Here is a 19,084-nt window from a genome sequence, read left to right as displayed (position 1 = left end):
TTATTTATTTCTCTCTCCTCTTTTACTTATTCTTTTCTGTTTTATTTTAGTTTACACATTATTTTTAGTTTATTAAAATATGACATTAGCTCCTAAAACAATGTTTCAAAATAACCCACTACTATAAAAGTTTTACCCCGAATTAAAAATGGTTTAGTATTTTTCAAAGTTTAATAGACATTTATTTAATTGCTTTAACTACTGTTTTAATCATTTTGGAACACTTAAACCTTTTATAAAAACTTGGTTTCACCACCACAACCCTCTAAGATTTACGTGCTACACTTTGAACATTTTAGTTTTAATATTTGAAAACTTTTACCGTTTGACTTGATTTTGAAATTGAATTCAAATCGGTTTCGAACTAACGCAAGATTAACAACAGCAATCGTGGTGACGTGGCGTCATTGGCGGAGGATTACTGTAGCTTGAATACCCGGGCGTCACACAACGTATTCACCTCAAGGGTGACGTCAACAATAATAACTCATGCTACCCATATTCAACTGGACATATGTGCCTAGATCTTTCCTCACCACATGATGCTTGCCAAAGGAGAAAAATAAAAAGGAATAGAGAGAAAAACTTTGACTCTTGCTTAAAAGTAAATACATAAAAGTAAAAGATAGGCCCTTTGCAGAGGGAAGCAGAGGTTGTCATGTGCTTATTTGTTTGTATGCTCAACCCCTTAGTGCAAAAGAACGTCATGCTGTATTGCCCCTTGTGATGGCAACCTTTATTATGCAGTATGTCGCTTTTATTCTTCACCATCACAAGTTCGTACAACGCTCAATCTTCTCTTACACTAAATGATCTCACACTTTTAGAAGCAATTTTTATTGCCTTATTGCACCGATGACAACTTACTTGAGGGATCTTGCTCAATCCCTAGGTAGGTATGGTGGACTCATGAAAATAAGATTTGGGTTTAAAGGTTTTTGGATGCACAAGTACTATCTCTACTTAGTGTAGAATTTTTGGCTAGCAAAGATAGGGGGAAAGCACCACATGTTAAAGGATCTATGACAATATAACTTCTATGTGAATATGAACAAACATAAATCATTACATTGTCTTCCTTGTCCAACATCAACAATTATGGCATATAATATTTTGATTGGGGCTCACAATCACAAAAGATTTCCAGGATAGTGTATTTATATGTGTATCTTCTCTTCCCTTATTAATTCTTTCATGAATTGCATCATTGACCAATGCTATGTTTGTCAATCTCTAACAAAATTTTATACTTATACTTTTCCATATGTGGTGTCATCACCTACCATAAGATTAGCATATGATCTTTTTAATTTATTTCCTTTCTTTTTATTGCAACATGAAAGTAAAGAAAGCAAAAACTCAAACTAAACTTTATTATATATCTTGCACACAATTACAAGGATAGATCACTAAGCAAGCCCTCGAAAAGAAAGGATCAAACTAAACTTTTATTCATCTAAAGCAAAACATCGAACTAAAATAAGTAATGGCAAAAGCTAGTGGGGGTGATACGATACCGGGGCACCTCCCCCAAGCTTGGCGGAAGCCAAGGGGAGTGCCCATACCCGATACTCAGTTTCCTTTTGATGATGAAGAAGGTGGTGGTGATGGTGTGGAAGGGATCCTGTCCTTCAAGATCAAGAGATTCTCCAGTCTACGGATGACGCTGCGGAGGAAGATGATGTGCTCTTGATGAAAATATTTTCACGAATCGGATATTTATTTTGCACACAAACTGTTTCAATGACGTGAAAGGCTTCAATCTCAATAGGGGTGAGATGAGCATAGTAAGGTTTAAGGATATCTTCTTCTTCCCCCTCGGTCGGTAGTGCTTGCTCGACCACCGGGGGTTGATCTACAGTAGCCTCCTTGCTCTTGCCTCCCTTGACGGCTTCTACGGGCTCCTCTCTCTTCAGCTCAATCTTCATCAACCAAGCATCCTCTTCCATGTTGTTGTTGGAGGAGGAATACATGATGCCTGACTTAACGGATCTAACGGAAAACAACAAGAAAAGAAAACAGAAGATTTCTCCGTGATACGGTGGTCAATAGGTTCGGGGGGTATATACAGATGTTTTATCTTGGGAAACAAGCAAACGGTAGAAAAACGGAGGCACAAGCCAGGTGCGCCCTGGTGTCTTGTGCCCACTAGGGTGACCTTCCTGGTTGTTTCTTATTTTCGTAATTCTTGTTATATAACAAAACTAACAAAAAATATTTTTGCGGATATTTCGGAGTCCGTTTACTTACCGTATCACGTACCTCTTTTTTCAGGATTCTAGAGTGTTTCGGAAGGAGTCTTTTATGTCTTCTTCTGGTGTCAAAGTTCGGATAATATTACTTTCAACATTAATGGGCGTACCTGAGATATAATGTTTTATTCGTTGCCCATTAACAACCTTCGGGTAAGTGCCTTCGGATTTATTTATTTTGATAGCTCCAGACCAATAATCCTCCTCGATAACATAGGGTCCTTCCCATTTGGAGAGGAGTTTTCTTGCAAAGAATCCAAAACAAGAGTTGTACAAAAGAACATATTCTCCAACTTTAAACTCACGCTTTTGAATTCTTTTATCATGCCATCTTTTAACTTTTTCTTTAAATAACTAGGCATTTTCATAAGCTTGGGTTCTCCATTCATCTAATGAGATAATATCACAGAACCTCTTTTCACCGGCAAATTTGAAATCATAGTTGAGTTCTTTGATTGCCCAGTATGCTTTATGTTCTAAGTCAAGAGGCAAATGACAAGCTTTTCCATAAACCATTTTATAAGGAGACATACCTGAAGGAAATATGCCCTAGAGGCAATAATAAAGTTGTTATTTATATTTCCTTATATCATGATAAATGTTTATTATTCATGCTAGAATTGTATTAACCGGAAACTTGATGCATCTGTGAATACATAGACAAAACAAAGTGTCCATAGTATGCCTCTACTTGACTAGCTCATTAATCAAAGATGGTTATGCTTCCAGACCATAGACATGTGTTATCATTTGATGAATAGGATCACATCATTAGGAGAATGATGTGATGGACAAGACCCATCCGTTATCTTAGCATAATGATCCTTAAGTTTTATTGCTATTGCTTTCTTCATGACTTATACATATTCCTTTGACTATGAGGTTATGCAACTCCCGAATACCGAGGAACACCTTGTGTGCTATCAAACATCACAACATAAATGGGTGATTATAAAGATGCTCTACAGGTGTCTCCGAAGGTGTTTACTGGGTTGGCATAGACCGAGATTAGGATTTGTCACTCCGAGTATCGGAGAGGTATCTCTGGGCCCTCTCGGTAATGCACATCATGATAAGCCTTGCAAGCAATGTGACTAATGAGTTAGTTGCAGGATGATGCATTACGGAACGAGTAAAGAGACTTGCCGGTAACGAGATTGAACTAGGTATGAGGATATATCGACGATCGAATCTCGGGCAAGTAACATAACAATGACAAAGGGAATAACGTATGTTGTCATTGCGGTTTGACCAATAAAGATCTTCGTAGAATATGTAGGAACCAATATGAGCATCCAGGTTCCGCTGTTGGTTATTGACTGGAGATGTGTCTCGGTCATGTCTACATAGTTCTCGAACCCGTAGGGTCCGCACGCTTAACGTTCAATGACGATTTGTATTATGAGTTATGTGTTTTGGTGACCGAAGATTGTTCGGAGTCCCAGATGAGATCACGGACATGATGAGGAGTCTCGAAATGGTTGAGATGTAAAGATTGATATATTGGACGATAGTATTCGGGCACTGGAATGGTTTCAGTGTGTTTCGGATTTTATCGGAGTATCGATGGGGGTTACCGGAACCCCCCGGGGAAAGTAATGGGCCAAAATGGGCCATAGGGGAGAGAGAGAGCAGACCACAAGTGGTGGCGCCCCCATGGGGAGTCCGAATTGGACAGGGGGAGGGGCCGCGGCCCCCCTTTCCTTCTCCCTCTCCATCTCCTTCCCCCTTTCGCCCTCCGAAAGAAGGAAGGGGAGCGACTTGGACTAGGAGTCCAAGTGGGTTCCCCCCACTTGGCGCGCCCCCTAGGGCCGGCCTCCTCCCCTCTTCTCCTTTATATATGGGGGCAGGGGCACCCCAAGGCACATCAATTGATTCTTAGCCGTGTGTGGTGCCCCCTCAACCATTTACTCCTCCGGTCATATTGTCGTAGTGCTTGGGCGAAGCCCTGCACGGATCACATCACCAACACCATCACCATGCCGTCGTGCTAACGAAACTCTCCCTCGACACTTTGTTGGATCAAAGTTCGAGGGACGTCATCGAGCTGAACGCGTGCTGAACTCGAAGGTGTCGTATGTTTAGCACTTGATCGGTTGGATCACGAAGATGTTGGACTACATCAACCGCGTTATACTAACGCTTCCGCTTTTGGTCTACGAGGGTACATGGACACACTATCCCCTTCTCATTGCTATGCATCTCCTAGATAGATCTTGCGTGATCGTAGGAAAACTTTTGAAATTACATGCTACGTTCCCCAGCAGTGGCATCCAAGCCAGGTCTATGATTAGATGATATGCACGAGTAGAACATAAAGAGTAGTGGGCAATTATAGTCATACTGCTTACCACAAACATGTTATTTTGATTCAGCGGTATTGTTGGATGAAGAGGCCTGGACCAACCTGATTGCTCTGTGACTATAGCGCCAGAAAAGCTCTTGTCTGCTAGGACTATGTCGGTATTTCCCCAAAGAGGAAGGGATGATGCAGCACAGCGACGGTAGGTATTTCCCTCAGTGATGAAACCAAGGTTATAGAACCAGTAGGAGAACCAAGCAAAACAACGTAAACAACACCTGCAAACAAATAACAACACCTCGCAACCCGACGTGTTAAAGGGGTTGTCAATCCCTTTCGGGTAACGATGCCAGAAATTTGTAATAGATTGAAATAATAGATCACAAATAAAATAAAGTGCAGCAAAGTATTTTTGTATTTTTGGTTTAATAGATCTGAATCAAAATACAAAGGAAAAGTAGATCGCAAGAAAATATATGAGAAAGAAGACCCGGGGCCCGTAGGTTTCACTAGTGGCTTCTCTCAAGAAAGATAGCAAACGGTGGGTAAACAAATTACTATTGGGCAATTGATAGAACTTCAAATAATTATGACGATATCCAGGCAATGACCATTACATAGGCATCATGTCCAAGATTAGTAGACCGACTCCTGCCTGCATCTACTACTATCACTCCATGCAGTGACCGCTATCCAGCATGCATCTAGTGTTTTAAGTTCACGAAAAAATGGAGTAATGCAATAAGAGCGATGACATGATGTAGAAAAAAGTTCGTTTATCTATTGCGTAGATATAGATCCCATTTTTTATCCTTAGTAGCAACGATACATACGTGTCGGTTCCCTTTTTGTCACTTGGATCAAGCACCGTAAGATCGAACCCACTACCGGGAACCTCTTCCCATTGCAAGATAAATAGATCAAGTTGGCCAAAGAAGACCCAAATATCGGAGAAGAAATACAAGGCTATAAGAGATCATGCATATAAGATATCAAAGAAACTCAAATAACTTTCATGGATATAAAAAGATATAACTGATCATAAACTCGAAGTTCATCAGATCCCAACAAACACACCGCAAAAAGAGTTACATCATATGGATCTCCAGGAGACCTTTGTATTGAGAATTCAGCGAGAGAGAGAAAGCCATCTAGCTACTAACTATGGACCTGAAGGTTTACAAAGAACTACTCACGCATCATCGGAGAGGCACCAATGGAGGTGGTGAACCCCATCCGAGATGGTGCCTAGATTGGATGTGGTGGTTCTGGACTCTGCGGCGGCTGGATGAATATTTTGTCGACTCCCCTAGGGTTTCTGGATTTTTGGGGTATTTATAGAGCAAAGAGGCGGTCCGGGGGGCACCCGAGGTGGGAACAACCCACCAGGGCTCTTAATATTATTTTTATTTCCTTCCATGGATTCTTTGGTCAAGAATTGTCTTAGATTTTTTTATTTTGACCTGATTGAAATTAAGTGGATGCAATGAAAAGCCTAGGTCTCCTAGCGCGCCTTGGCGGGTTGTCCCCTCCTCGGGACTCCCCCCAGGTGCAACCAGGGCCCAACTTCTTCCTTTTGGTCCATAAAAAATCATTGTGAAGTTTCGTTGTATTTGGACTCCGTCTGATATTGATTTCCTATGATGTAAAAAAACGTGCAGAAAATAGCAACAGGCACTTGGCAATATGTTAATAGGTTAGTACCATAAAATGATATAAAATGACTATAAAATGATTGTAAAACATCCAAGATTGATAATAAAACAGCATGGAACAATCAAAAATTATAGATACGTTGGAGACGTATCAACATCCCCAAGCTTAAGTCCTGCTCGTCCTCGAGTAGGTAAGTGATAAAAATAGAATTTTTGATGTGGAGTGTTGTTTATCAGGTCATATCATATTATTTTCTTTATAGCATGGACATTTGGACTTTTATGTGATTCAAAGTTTTGACATACTAATTTAGATACTCAAGCATATCAAGAAGCAACCATGTCTTTCAAAATATCAACGCTAAAACAAGTTATCCCTAGCCCATCATGCTCAAATATTGATCCATTCATGAAACACACTCGAATATTAGCTACACCCAATACTTAAGCACGATCATATTGCCTCTTAGTTGGTGCCTTTTATAAGAGAAGATGGAGACTCAAATTCAAAAATAAAAATTGCATAAAGTAAAAGAAAGGCCCTTCACAGAGGGAAGTAGGGATTTGTAGAGGTGCCAGAGCTCAAAGCGAAAAAAATTAGAAATAAAAACATTTGGGGGGGGGGGTGTATCCATCCCACCAACCAAAACGACTCAGAGTTCTGAACAATTTCCATGATAGATATGCCATAGGCGGTTCCCAAACAGAAAATAAAGTTTATTCCTTTTTCCACCATACTTTCACTTTCCATGGCTAACCGTATCCACTGGTGCCTTCCATACCAACACTTTCCAAGGAATTTATTATTTGACAACATAAAGTAAATTCATTTTTGCATTTCTGGACTGGGCATCCCTAAAACCTTTACCTTAGTATCGTGCAATGACAAGTGAATAAACACTCATCGTGAGAATAACACATCCAGCATGGAAAATATTGGCCACTCGTTACCGTTTCGTGAGCGAAACAAACACACAAAAGAGAAGTTTATTTGGAAAATTAGAGATGGCACATGCAAATTTGCTTAGAACGGCAAAAGAATACCGCATATAGGTAGATATAGTGGAGTCATGTGGCAAAACTGGTTTAAAGGATTTTGGATGCACAAGTAGAGGTCATACTTAGTGCAAAATGAAGGCTAGCAAAAAGATTGAGAAGCGACCAACCAAGAAACGAATAATCTCATAAGCAAGCATTAAGCATAATTAACACCGAATAATGAACCACAAGTAGGATATAATTTTCATTGCATGATTATTGACTTCCGTGCATGCACAAGGAATCACAAACCTTAACACCAATATTCTTACTAAAGCACAATTACTCATCAAGATGACTCACATATCACATCAGCATATCTCAAAACTTAAGAACCAAGTTTTTTTTGTCCAATGATCTTCATGACATTTTTTTTCTTTATCCTTCTTGGATATCTATCACTTTGGCACTAATTTTCATGTGTTGCTTTCCATACGCTCAAACAAATATAAGTGAAGACATGAGCATAACAAATTTTCTTTCTCTCAAAATAATTTAAGTGAAGCAAGAGAGAATTTCTTCAAAGTTTTAATAACTATCAAACAAATCTAAGTGAATAAAGAGAGCATTTCTTCAAAAATAACAAAGCACACCATGCTCAAAAAGATATAAGTGAAGCACTAGAGCAAGTCCTAGCTTATAAAAGATTTAAGTGAAGCATAGAGAGAAATTCTAACAAGTCATGACATAATTTTGGCTCTCTCAAATAGGTGTGTCCAGCAAGGATTGATGACTTAAAACACAAAATAAAATAAGCAAAGACACATATCATACAATACACTCCAAGCAAAACACATATCATGTGACGAATAAAAATATAGTCTCTAGTAAAATATCGATAGTTGTTGGATGAAAGCGGGGATGCCACTCGGGGGCATCCCCAAGCTTAGTTGGTTGCTGATTCTTGGATAATAGCTTGGGATGCCAGGGCATCCCCAAGCTTAGGCTCTTACATCCTTCCTTCATCCATCGTAAGATAACCCAAAACATGAAAACTTCAATCACACAAAACTCAACAAAAACCTTCGTGAGATCCCTTAGTATAAGAATAATAAACCACTACTATAAGTGTTGTATAAAACCAATTCATATTTTGTTTTTGTATTAGATATACTGTATTCCAACTTTTCTATGGCAAAAACTCATCAAAGAAAATCATAGAGCCATCAAAATAAGCACAAAACATGAAGAAAACAGAATCTGTCAAAACAGTGTGTAGCAATCTAACTATTTCCAATACTTATGTAACTCCAAAAATTCTGAAAAATTAGGACGGCCTGAGAAATTTGTATAATGATCTACTGCAATTGGAATGGGTATTTTATCACTCTCTGGTAAAAAATGATAATGATTTTTGTGAGCGCAAACTTTTTGTTTTTTACAGCAAGATCAAACATCTATTGCCCAAGAAGATCCTAAAGGCTTTACTTGGCACAAACACTAATTAAAAGATAAAAGGCACACTCATAATAGTAGTGTAATTGTGCTAACACTCAAGAACAGGAAGCAAAAATAAAAAATAAATTATTCATTGGGTTTCCTCCCAACAAGCACTATAGTTTTACACCCTTAGCTAGGCATAAGGCAAGGATCTAAGTTTTGTCATCTTTGGTTTGAGATCCATAAGATGCCCTCATGATTGATTCATAAGGTGGCTTAATTCTTGTTCTGCAAAAGTGTTCCATCCCTTTTCTCAAAGGAAATTGGAACTTCATATTGCCTTCTTTCATATCAATCATGACACCAATATCAATGCTAAAATATCAATGCTAAAATAAGGTATCCCTAGCCCATCATGCTCAATCATTGATCCATTCATGAAACACACTCGCATATTAGCTACACCCAATGATCAAGTATGATCATATTGCCTCCTAGTTGGTGCTTTTATAAGAGAAGATGGAGACTCAAATTCAAAATAAAAAATGCATAAAGTAAAAGAAAGGCCCTTCGCAGAGGGAAGTAGGAATTTGTAGAGGTGCCAGAGCTCAAAACAAAAACCTTAGAGATAAAAACATTTTGGGAGGTGTGTCCTTCCCACCAACGAAAACGACTTAGAGTTCCCATCACTTTCCATGCTAAATATATCATAGGCGGTTCCCGAACAGAAAATAAAGTTTATTCCTTCTTCCACCATACTTTCACTTTACATGGCTAACCGTATCCACGGGTGCCTTCCATACCAACACTTTCCAAGGAATTTATTATTTGAAAACATAAAGTAAATTCATTTTTCATTTCGGGACTGGGAATCCCTAATACCTTTGCCTTACTCTCGTGCAATGACAAGTGAATAAACACTCATCGTGAGAATAACACATCTAGCATGGAAAATATTAGTCACCCCTCACCGCTCTGCGAGTAGTACAAACACACAAAAGAGAAGTTTATTTTGAAAATTAGAGATAGCACATACAAATTTTCTTAGAATGGCAAAATAATACCGCATATAGGTAGATATAGTGGACTCATGTGGTAAAATTGGTTTAAAGGTTTTTGGATGCACAAGTAGAGATCATACTTAGTGCAAAATGAAGGCTAGCAAAAGATTGAGAAGCAACCAACCAAGAAGCGAATAATCTCATAAGCAAGCATTAAGCATAATTAACACCAAATAATGCACCAAAAGTAGGATATAATTTCATTGCATGAGTATTGGCTTTCATGCATGCATAGGGAATCACAAACCTTAACACCAATATTCTTACTAGAGCACAATTACTCATTAACATAACTCACATATCACATCATCATATCTAAAAACTATTACTAAGAAATAAGTTTATTTTGTCCAATGATCTTCATGACATTTTCTTTTTCTTTATCCTTCTCGGATATCCATCACTTCGGGACTAATTTTCATGTGTTGCTTTTCATAAGCTCAAACTAATATAAGTGAAGATCATGAGCATAACAAATTTTCTTTCTCTAAAAATAATTTAAGTGAAGCAAGAGAGAATTTCTTCAAGATTTTACTAACTCTCAAAAAAATCTAAGTGAAACAAGAGAGCATTTCTTCATAAATACTAAGCACACCGTGCTAAAAACATATAAGTGAAGCACTAGAGCAAGTCCTAGCTCATAAAATATTTAAGTGAAGCATAGAGAGCAATTGTAACAAGTCTTGATATAATTTTGGCTCTCTCAAATAGGTGTGTCTAGCAAGGATTGATGACTTAAAACACAAAATAAAACAAGAAAAGACACATATCATACAAGACGCTCCAAGCAAAACACATATCATGTGACGAATAAAAATATAGCCTCAAGTAAAATACCGATGGTCGTTAGAAAAAAGAGGGGATGCCACTTGGGGGCATCCCCAAGCTTAGTTGGTTGCTCATTCTTGGATAATAGCTTGGGATGCCGGGGCATCCCCAAGCTTAGGCTCTTCTATCCTTCTTTCTTCCATCGTAAGATAACCCAAAACTTGAAAACTTCAATCACACAAAACTCAACAGAACCTTTGTGAGATCCGTTAGTAAAAGAAAGCAAACCACTACTATAAGTGTTGTATCAAACCAATTCATATTTTGTTTTTGTATTATATCTACTGTATTTCAAATTTTCTATGGCGAAAACACATCAAAGAAATCCATAGAGCCATCAAAATAAGCACACAACACAAAGAAAACAGAATATGTCAAAACATAACAGTCTGTAGTAATCTGACTTTTGCGAATACTTCTGTAACTCCACAAATTCTAAAAAAATAGGACGACCTAGGTAATTTGTATATTAATCTTCTTCAAAACGAATTGGCATTTTATCATGTTCTGGTGATTTTTAACAATTGTTTTCGTGAGCATAAAGTTTTGTCTTTTTAGCAAGATTAAACAACTATCACCCAAGAAGATCCTATAGGATTTACTTGGCACGAGCACTAATTAAAACATCATCTCCAAATGATAGCTTGAATGTGTTGGTTTCAGCATGATGTTAAAGCAGATATAAAATGGAAGGCAATGTTACCGACAGCAGGCTTAACAACCATCAAATATTGCAATTCAAATTGCTATTGTTGAAAATGAATAGAACGTACGTAGGTAATGCTTAAACATCACGTTGGATAAATGTGTAAAACTGAAATAAAGGGCATGTGTTAACTACACCAGTAATAACTGGAACCAAATTTAACTGTTCAAACTGGTATTGATGTAGTCGAGTGGCACAGTTCCGACTTGCACATAATGAACCCCACATTGTGAATGTCTGAAATAAATAAGGCATAATTGACCAGTATAACAACCAAATATAGCCATTGAAAATTGGACAGAGTCTCACTACAACCAACCTAACAAGCAAATACAGATAAACAGGGCATATGGGTGAAAACTGGACAAATGCTCACTGCAACCAACCTAACAAGCAGATAAAGATAAACAAGGCATCTGCTTGATAACTGGACAAATGTTAAAAAAGCAACCTAACAACCAAATACAGATAAACAAGGCATCTGCTTGATAACTGGACAAATGCTCACTACAACCAAACTAAGAACCAAATACATATAAACAAGGCATATGCTCGATAACTGAAAAAATGCTCACTCCAACCAACGTAACAACCAAATACAGATAAACAAGGCACCTACTCACTATAAACAACCAAATATAGCCATTCGTGAAACTGAAGTGGACAATTCATACTTAAACATCACATAGCCCTATTGAACAATAAATTTTTGCATAACTGAAAAAATTAAACAGGGCACAGTTAAAGCACCGCACGACAAATGCTACTACAACAAAGGGTATGAGTTGGCAAGCTAGAAAAGGTAAGATTTGCTGATAGAATGTTGCTTCACATTTCATGGACGAGATCCACCCAGTTGGAAGAGCATAGACCCATGGTGCACTCTCTGATGTCACAGATGGGTTGTTTCACCTTGGAAGAACCTTTGTGGGTGCCCTCCTCGTGGTCGTGGTCGATGAGATCTAACTTGGCAATTGAGGATCCCAAGCCGCCGCCGTAGAATGTGTCCTTCAGAAATGACAAAATGGGCTTGATGGTGTATAAAGCTCGCAAATCCTTGACCACTTGGTGGAGGAGATCAGCGCCAGGGCCGTTGAAGAGATTGACGGCGGTTGAACCAGAGTGGTTGGGGATGGACCACTTAACCTGTGACATGGCCCACGTGAAACCGTCGCTGTGGATGAGCTTGATGTCATAGCCAGCTTTCCCAAGATACAGTAATACGCTAGCCTGCTGACATGAAGCCTTCGGCATGGCAACGTAGTCAGTGGCTTCGCCGGCTTCCACGTCGACGTGTTGCTCCGGGATCGACACGTCGGGGCGAACGGTGGCCACCTCGCCAACGTCTGCCGGAGAGGCCATGATAAACCTCTTCTTGTCCAAACGCTCATCGGGCTCCCCGGGATACGTGGTCGAGCTTAGGTTGTGACATTCTGGAGCAGGGGATGTGGATCTGCCAGGGAGGGACACCATAGGCCTCATCTAAAAACTCAGGGGAGTGGGGTGACGGTATGGGAATCACTGAGTAACCTGAACTTTATTATCTAAGCTAGGAGGAACGGGAAGACCGACAGGGGTTGGCAGCGGCGCCGGTGGCTCCGGCGACAGCCGCGAGCTAGGGTTTGAGGGGGGCGGGGGGTAGGTGGGGGACTGTGGAGAGGGGGTTGGTGTTTGAGGATACACAACGGCTATTGAAAATTTTAGTAATGGTGGGTGGAGATGGTGGTGGACAAGGGAGGGCGACGGTTCAAATGCCTCGGCTACTGCAATTTTACAATAAGGTCGGTGCTGGAGGAGTGTGGGCGACGGTTGAAGTACGGTGGCTACTAAAATTTGGGTAAAGGAATTGATGCGGGGCGGGAGTGCCCAAGATCGCGCACGGTCCAATAGCAGTATGCGTGTATGATAATAAGGAAAAGTGGCGCAGAACCGCCGATTTTTGCAATGCTCAAGGCGGGTAGTTTGTTTTTATATTTCTAGCTAGCTGGTCTATCGCACATAGTTCATCCTAATTTCCAAATAAACTTACCCGCCTTTAGCTTGCACAGGTGGTGGTTTTACATCGCACTTGCATCACACACCGTTAAGCCAGTACCTCCACCCTTTGCTCCCGCTTGCGCGGTCGTGGTGATTTTACAACGCACTTGCATCACACTCGGTTGAGCCAGTACCTCCACCTTTGCTCGCGCTTGCGCAAGCGTGGTGATTCACATCGCACTTGTATCGCACATGGTTAAGATATTATACCCGTGTCCGTTGAGCGTCATCAGAGTCTTTGCAGTAAAACATAACGTTAGAGAGGGTCAGAAGACAGCCACACCAGCATGTGGCCCAAATATATATGAGTGAAAAGGGTGGTCTGTGATGTTCAAAATTCCAATGTACAACTTTGACTGGGCGGGCCCATGGTTGGGGGCATCGTCGAAGATCGATGAGAGGGGCCAGAAGTCAAGAACCACCTGGAAGTGGCCAAATGTATGTAGGAATATTGCGGATGTTTAAAACTTTAAATACACAATGCATAATTTTGGTGGCACCTGCCTCGCAAACCCGAAAGCACCCTTGGATATATATATATATATATATATAATGACATAATGTCGTACCTAGCTAGGATTCTTGGCCCACCACCTCCCACTTCGTGTCAGTGGGGTGGATGCTCATAATGATCGATACTTTGGTCATACATGCATGTCGCCATGACCTAGCATAAGACGGACCAATGAATCTATGGTTTGGTCAAACGACAGTTGTTGTTGTTGATAAACCGCTTGGGACAATAGATTGAACCATCATAAAAATCGCACGAGAGGGACCACAAAACCAGCACCTCTTGCATGCGACCCAAAATGATGTACGTTGGGAAGGGGTGATGTGTGTTTTCAATATAGAATAATGTACAATTTAGGTGTGGTGCCTACCTATCGATACAAGCAACAACCATGAAGACAAGGTAGTTAAGGGTGAGATACGCAGGGTTTGATGTAGGTCGAACCTAGCAATCTAAGCATGTGGGAGGGAATCCTGACAACGCACGAGCTCGAGCTTTGGTTGGGCGACATGTGACGGTGACCGGCCCTAACACGAGCTAGTATGAATCCATTCATGGCCAACACATACCCCTCATTATCGGTCAAAGGGATGATATATATACACTCGGGAGCCCACATATATGTGTGTCGTCACAAAAACCGCACAAGGGAGACGTGGTTGATCAGAAGACCCGTATACACTGCATGTGGCCCGAAAATATGTATGGGTACGGTGGTGTGTGATGTGTTTAAATCCCAAATGCACAATTTCGATGGGCCACCAACTACATTACAAACCGAACACCTTACCCGACTCCAAGCCTGGTTCAATACGTACGATGTCAATTTATCCATAATGTGGTTACCAAATCTCATGCGTACAATGCACGTGTACCTTACTAGTATCAATAGGAAACCATCATGGTCAAACCCTTCTCGTTGTTGGGTCAAAGGGATAGATTGTATGGGCCCCCCTAATTGTCGGTAAAGGATAGTATATATACCTCGGGGAGCACACAGATATGTGTCGCGTCTATAAGCCGCACAAGGGAGACATGCTCGAGAAGAACACCATGCCCCCTATATCCTGCATGCAACCTGAAAAAGGTTTATATAATCACCATGACATGTCAAGTCAATCATTCTTTAATTTTTAGAGGAAAAAATGACCCATAAAAACATAGTAGGTTTATATAATCGCCATCACAGGTCCAGTCAATCATTCTTTAATTTTTTAGAGCAAAGAATAACCCATAAAAACATAGTCTACAAATTAGCAAAACAAGGATCCCAAGGTTTATATAATTGCCATGATAGGTCACTATAGAGATATAATATATCTCTGTAATGACCGTGTCACGGCATACAAATGAAGCTTGAGATATGCAACTTCCCATCGGGTCACCCATCCTGGGACTACTCCAGCCCGAGCATGCTTAACTTCTGCATTCTATTCGACTAGGCTAGCAGATCGGAAACTGACCCTTGCTGATAAGAATTGCCTCCTCGCCATTAAGGTGTTTCACGCTGGTCACCCTATGGGACCTACTCCCTCCTATCAAACATATTTGTGCTTTTAGAAACTATGTGGGCTATTTTACATGGCCGGTGTGTCGCCGCTAGCCTGCAATGAGCACTGACACTGGTAGTGGGAAAACGATGGGAGAAGAGGCGGGAAACCGATGAGAGGAGAGGCGAGAAATGGTAACCTGTTTTGAAAACCTAGAAGAGAAGGAAGCGTGAGCTAGCACGACGCATGCGCACAGTGCTTACCCATGTACTGCATGTGCTGTCGAAAGGGCTCAGGGTTGCCGCTCAATCTGGGAGCATCCAACGGTGCACACGTATGATCCCTGGGGTTTGGGTTCTGGCCAATCAGAACGCATGACTCGGATCGCGTGCGCAGCAGGGGGAAGAATATCATACGGAAACCAACATTAGGTGGAAACCGGTGAAAACCATGAGAAAAAGATGTTTTGAAGTTTCAAAAAAAATAAAAAACGCGGGATGTTAAGAGGATGATGTTTTATTGCCACACAAAATTTCAAGTTGAAACATGTTGCGAGATGTGAGCTATGAAAAAGACAAAATCAGCATTGAATAGTGCCGAATAGTAATGTCACTATTCAGGGTTGAATTTGTCTTTTTCATAGCTCACACCTCGTAATGTTTTTCAACTTGAAATTTTGTGTCGCAATAAAACATCACCTTCTTAACATCCCACATTTTTTCCAGATTTTATGAAACTTTAAAATATGGTTTCCATGAAGTTTTCATTGAATATAGGCTTTCGTGAGTGAGCCGTGTGCTATTTGAAAACATTTCATGAGAAGAATCTCGGTTTTTAAATCCCTGTAAATCCAAAACTAAGCCGAAAATCGTGAAACCTAACATGGTGTCACGACATGGCATTATATGTCGAGGAATATTTTTGTCCATTATGGCACAAGTTTTTTTACAAGCCTCTTACAAACCGGAGCTTCTCTCAAAGAAGCCTCGTGGTTCCGATAGGGAAACATGTCCCCCTTGTGGGCGAAACGTAATCACTACCTCTTTTCGCCTTGTATTTTCTTCTACAGGCAACATGGAACGACAGGATATCCATGCTGAAATTTAAACTTATTCAGGGTTCGTTTGGCCTTTTCATACACTAATTGAGTTTCCTAGGCATTTAATGTCCATAATTCAAATCTGAACTTCAAATACATGCTCCAATTCACCAAAATGGCTAGAAAAATTATACATGTGTCCTTGGGTGCATGTTTAGGTCCCATGTCAGGAATGGGAACGAATTACAACCGTACTGGTGTCCTGGCTCGTCCTCAAACATTTCGAATCTCGGTTTTTAAGTCCCCATAAATCCAAAACTCACCAGAAAGTCATCAAAGGTGGCATGGTGTCACGTCATGGCACATATATGTCATGGTAAAAACATTGCCAATTTGGGCCAAGCTTTATTACAAACCTCTTACAAACCGGAGCCTGTCGCAAGAACCCTCGCGGTTTCGATAGGGAAATGTGTCCCCTTGTGGGCTAAACTATAATCACTCCCTCTTCTAGCCTTGCATTTTCTTCTACACGCAACACGGAACAACGGTAGATTTGCGCTGAACACTGAAATTATTCATGGTTCGTTTGAACTTTTTTATTCATTAATTGAGTTTTCTAGGCATTTAATGTCCATAATTCAAATCCGAACTATAAATACATGCTCTAGTGCACCAAAATGGCTAGAAAAAATGCACATGTTTCCTTGGGGTGCATGTTTAGGTCCCATGGAATGAATGGGAATGAATTCAACCGTCTCGCCATCCTGGCTTGGCCACAAACATTGCGAATCTTGGTTTTTAAATCTTTGTGAATCCAAAACTCACCAGGAAATCATGAAACTTGGCATGGTGTCACTACATGGTACATATAATTGTCCAATTTGGGCGAAGCTATATTACAAGCCTCTTACAAACCGGAGCCTGTCGCAACCCTCGTGGTTCCGGTAGGGAAACATGCCCCTCTTGTGGGCGAAACGATAATCGCTGCCTCTTCTCACCTTGAACTTTGTTTTCTACAGGCAACATAGAATAACAGGAGTATCAGGGTGAAATTTGAAACTGTTCAGGGTTCATTTGGCCATTGTATATATATATATATATATTACTAATTACTAAGTTTTCTACGCATTTAATGTAGTCCATAATTCAAATTTGAACTACAAGCACATGCTCCAGTGAAGCAAAATGGGTGGGAAATTGTACATGTGTCATTGGGTGCATGTTTAGGTCTCATTTAAGGAATGGGAATGAATTACAAACTTGTCGTCGTCCTGAAACATTGAGAATCTCGGTTTTTAAATCCTAGTAAATCAAATACTCACCCCAAAAACATGAAACTTGGCATGGTTTCATGACATGGCACATATATGTCATGGTAAAAACATCGTCCAGTTTGATAAGAGGTGCACACATTAGTAGCCAACGAAGTCCTTTTTGAAATAAAAAGCTGACACGTTAATATTGCAAACGGTTGTATTATATTAATTGTGTCGAAATTTAACCATACTCGGTGGTGTTCGTGTAGCTGTTTGATTAGACGGGATGAGCGCAAGAAGCCCACCGTGCAGGCTCGATGGGATGCGTGCGAGCAGTCCGCCACGTAGGCTCGACGGGATGCGTGCATCCTGTCTACCTTGCAGTCGCAGGCACGACAGGACATGTGCGAGCAGCAAGGCCGCCCATGCTCACCGGGAAGCGAGCTCTTTGACCTCCATGCACCAGCCGCCGCCCGCCTGGCTCAAAACTTCTCCATTAATGGGTTAATTAAAGCACCTGGATAGAGGGTGTTTGCTTGTGATCCCATGGCACCATTTGCTTTGTTCATGTTTTCAACTTGTATTCCGCCCTAATTTAAATTGCCACATAGGGCAACGGATAATACGACCACAAATAAAATGACAACGGATGGCGTAGATAATAATTGTCTTACATATTCCGGATAATTTAAAATGCCACATGTGGCAAAGCCCAAAAGACACAAGGGCAAGAGAAGAAGGAAAATGCAGACAACGATTTGGGTCACTACTGTCTCTACTCGTCGATGGATCGCTGGGCGACGACATCCTCTAGCTCCTTGTTCAATTCCTCATGACTTTGCTTGAAAGCAGCCATGGATTCCTCCACCTCCTGCTCGCGCTCGATCCAGAGCTTCCTCAAGTCACCCATCAGTTCCTCGACGACCGCTGTCAGCGTCATCCCCGAGGCACAGCTCTGCTCATGCATCATCTTCTAGCCGGCGACCTCCTCCTCCTTCTCAGCGAGCGCCTTGAGGAGCTTCGCATTGTCACCCATGAGTTGCTTGACGAGGCCGGTCACCTTGTCAACCGAGGCATCATTGATCTTGAGCAGCTTCATCAAGCCGCTGACCAGCTCCTGATGCGTAGTGACGGCAGCGAGAATATCATTGTCGCCGGCGAAGGACTTCAGGAATGCCGGCTTGTCGCGATGGCCGACGCCGCGAATGCGCTTGTCAGAGCCCTCGCGCGTCGGGATATCTCTGCTGTGGCTGCGGCTTCACGACGGGACCTCTCTAGTGCTTCCACGGCCTTGGTCTTTGCTGCCTGGTTATATGTCCACCCTAAACTCCTCCTACCAGTCATGGCGGAATGACTTGACAGGAAAGACCAGTTTTGTGGGTGATGAGGAGAGGAATTGTGAAGTAATTTTCAAGTGCGTAGTTTTTATAGCCCGGTGCTAAGTGTGAACACATATTAGTTTGATAGGTGTGAACAGATTTGCAATTACTTATTGCATTGTAATATGCAATGCGACGAGAAACAAG

This window comes from Triticum dicoccoides, chromosome 1A (genome assembly GCF_002162155.2).
Source record: "Triticum dicoccoides isolate Atlit2015 ecotype Zavitan chromosome 1A, WEW_v2.0, whole genome shotgun sequence".
In the NCBI taxonomy this organism is placed as follows: domain Eukaryota; kingdom Viridiplantae; phylum Streptophyta; class Magnoliopsida; order Poales; family Poaceae; genus Triticum; species Triticum dicoccoides.
Note: the sequence above shows the minus strand (reverse complement) of the source record.